The following is a 2169-nucleotide window of genomic DNA, read 5'->3' on the forward strand; positions in this document are numbered from 1 at the left end:
AAACTGGGGCACATCATTATTGTACAAACATAAGAAAACTCTGACTTGTTCCAGCAGCCATTTTCAGGGTTCTCAAAGTTAAATCTAGAACTATGCATGCTAATAAACAACTGCAATTCAAGAAGCAGATGCAGGAGAATGGCAATTTGGAGGCCAGCCAAGGCTATAGAACAAGACTCTTGCATCAAAAACAAAACAAAACAAAAAACCCAGCCAAACAAACAAACAAAAAATCCCTTAATTTTGACTTCTATCTCAATTTTTTGTTTCAATGGTATTATTTATTTATTTAATAGCATGACCCCAATCAGTTCTGAGGCTGAGGCAGGTTTATTTTTTTCCCAATGTGATTTTATACTATTTTAATTACATGCAAGTAATAGGGGCGGTTCTAGGTTGATGAACAAGCAAGAGAATAAATTCAAATAATCAAGGAATAAGCAAGGCAACAAAGTCCCAGGATAACTTCCGTGAATGCTGTTTCTTTTTCTTTTTTTAAAGACTTATTTATTTATTTATTATATGTAAGTACACTGTAGCTGTCTCCAGATGCACCAGAAGAGGGCGTCAGATCTCATTACGGGTGGTTGTGAGCCACCATGTGGTTGCTGGGATTTGAACTCATGACCTTCCGAAGAGCAGTCAGTGCTCTTCCCTGCTGAGCCATCTCACCAGCCCCCGTGAATGCTGTTTCTAAGGGCTCATCAGGATGACCAAGATATCTGAGCCTACTTCCCTGTCCTAACCCAAAGTCATGTTCTTGCCTGAAGCCTACTTCTTTGTTCTAGCCTAAAATCAGATTCCTGCCTGAGCTTACTTCCTTGTCCTGGCCCAAAGTCAGATTCCGGCCAAGTGGCCCCAAAATGCTCCCCACATCTCCCCCTTTTATTATTTCATAAACAAGACTGTGCTTGTCTTAGGTTGTTCTGACAAGAATGCCTTAAATAGGGAATAGTGAGATGGCTCAGTGGTTAACAGCACTGATTGCTCTTCCACAGGTACTAAGTTCAAATCCCAGCAACCACATGTTGGCTCACAGCCATCTGTAATGAGATCTGATGCCCTCTTCTGGTGTGTCTGAAGACAGCTACAATGTACTTACATATAACAATAAGTAAATCTTTGGGCCTGAGTGAGTAGGGTTGGAACAAGCAGAGGTCCTGAGTTCAATTCCTAGCAACCACATGATGGCTCACAACCATCTGTATAGCTGCAGTGTACTCATATACATAAAATATATAAATTTTTTAAAAAAGAATGTCTTAATTATCCATCATGGAATATGTATTATCAAAAGCAATGCACTTCTGTCTTAGGTTGGTAAGGCTCTGTGCAGAACTTACCCATCTTTGACTGCCAGCCTGTTAAATTAATAACTCTGGAGGTCCATTCTTAGTTTCAAGCCATGTGTTTTGGCTGTCAACATATTGCTGTTGTTTAAGGCAAGTTTTATCACAATGGTCAGGAATAAAAGTATTCCCAGGACAAGAAAGGCTAGCATGATCAAGCTATGTATGCCGTTCTTGAAGCTTGACCAAGATGGAAATCCTGATGTCAGGCCATGAATAATTTTATCAGCACTATCTGCAGCATCAAAGCTAAGCAGAGCAGCATTCTTTAAATTCATAATCTCACGATGCTAAACCATACAGAGGTGTTAGAATTATAATACCCTGCAAGTGTCTTTGAACTTTTCCCAGCTATAGTGACTATCATTGTAAATTTTAGAAGTAACACAAATCCATTGGTATTTAGCATGACACTTGAGATGGCTTCTTACTCTTAAACTCTGAACCTCCTCTCTAATAATTTGAAGAGTATCATAAAGAGCATCAATCCATTATTCCAAATGCTTATCTAAATCCTCTTGAATACTCAGAACATCAGTAACATTTTTTGTTAAATGACTAACAAAATTCTTTCTTTAATAGGTCCATAATGAAAATATTCACATTTTAAAAATATCCTTTTAGGACTACATTTTAAAAAATTAAGCCACAGGGGCTGATGAAATGGCTCAGTGGCTAAGAGCACTGACTGCTCTTCCAGAGGTCCTGAGTTCAAATCCCAGCAACCACATGGTGGCTCACAACTGCCCGTGATGAAATCTGATGCCCTCTTCTGGTGTGTCTGAAGACAGCTACAGTGTACTCATTTATAATAATAAAT

The 2169-nt window shown here is 38.8% G+C and overlaps 1 protein-coding gene across 1 annotated transcript in view; it reads right to left on the bottom strand.

Annotated features, from left to right (window-relative positions):
* The window catches only part of Enpp1 (ectonucleotide pyrophosphatase/phosphodiesterase 1), a 145780-nt gene that overhangs the window by 59808 nt on the left and 83803 nt on the right, over positions 1-2169 (bottom strand). The window lies entirely within an intron of this gene.

This window comes from Mastomys coucha, unplaced genomic scaffold (assembly GCF_008632895.1).
Source record: "Mastomys coucha isolate ucsf_1 unplaced genomic scaffold, UCSF_Mcou_1 pScaffold2, whole genome shotgun sequence".
Lineage (NCBI taxonomy): Eukaryota > Metazoa > Chordata > Mammalia > Rodentia > Muridae > Mastomys > Mastomys coucha.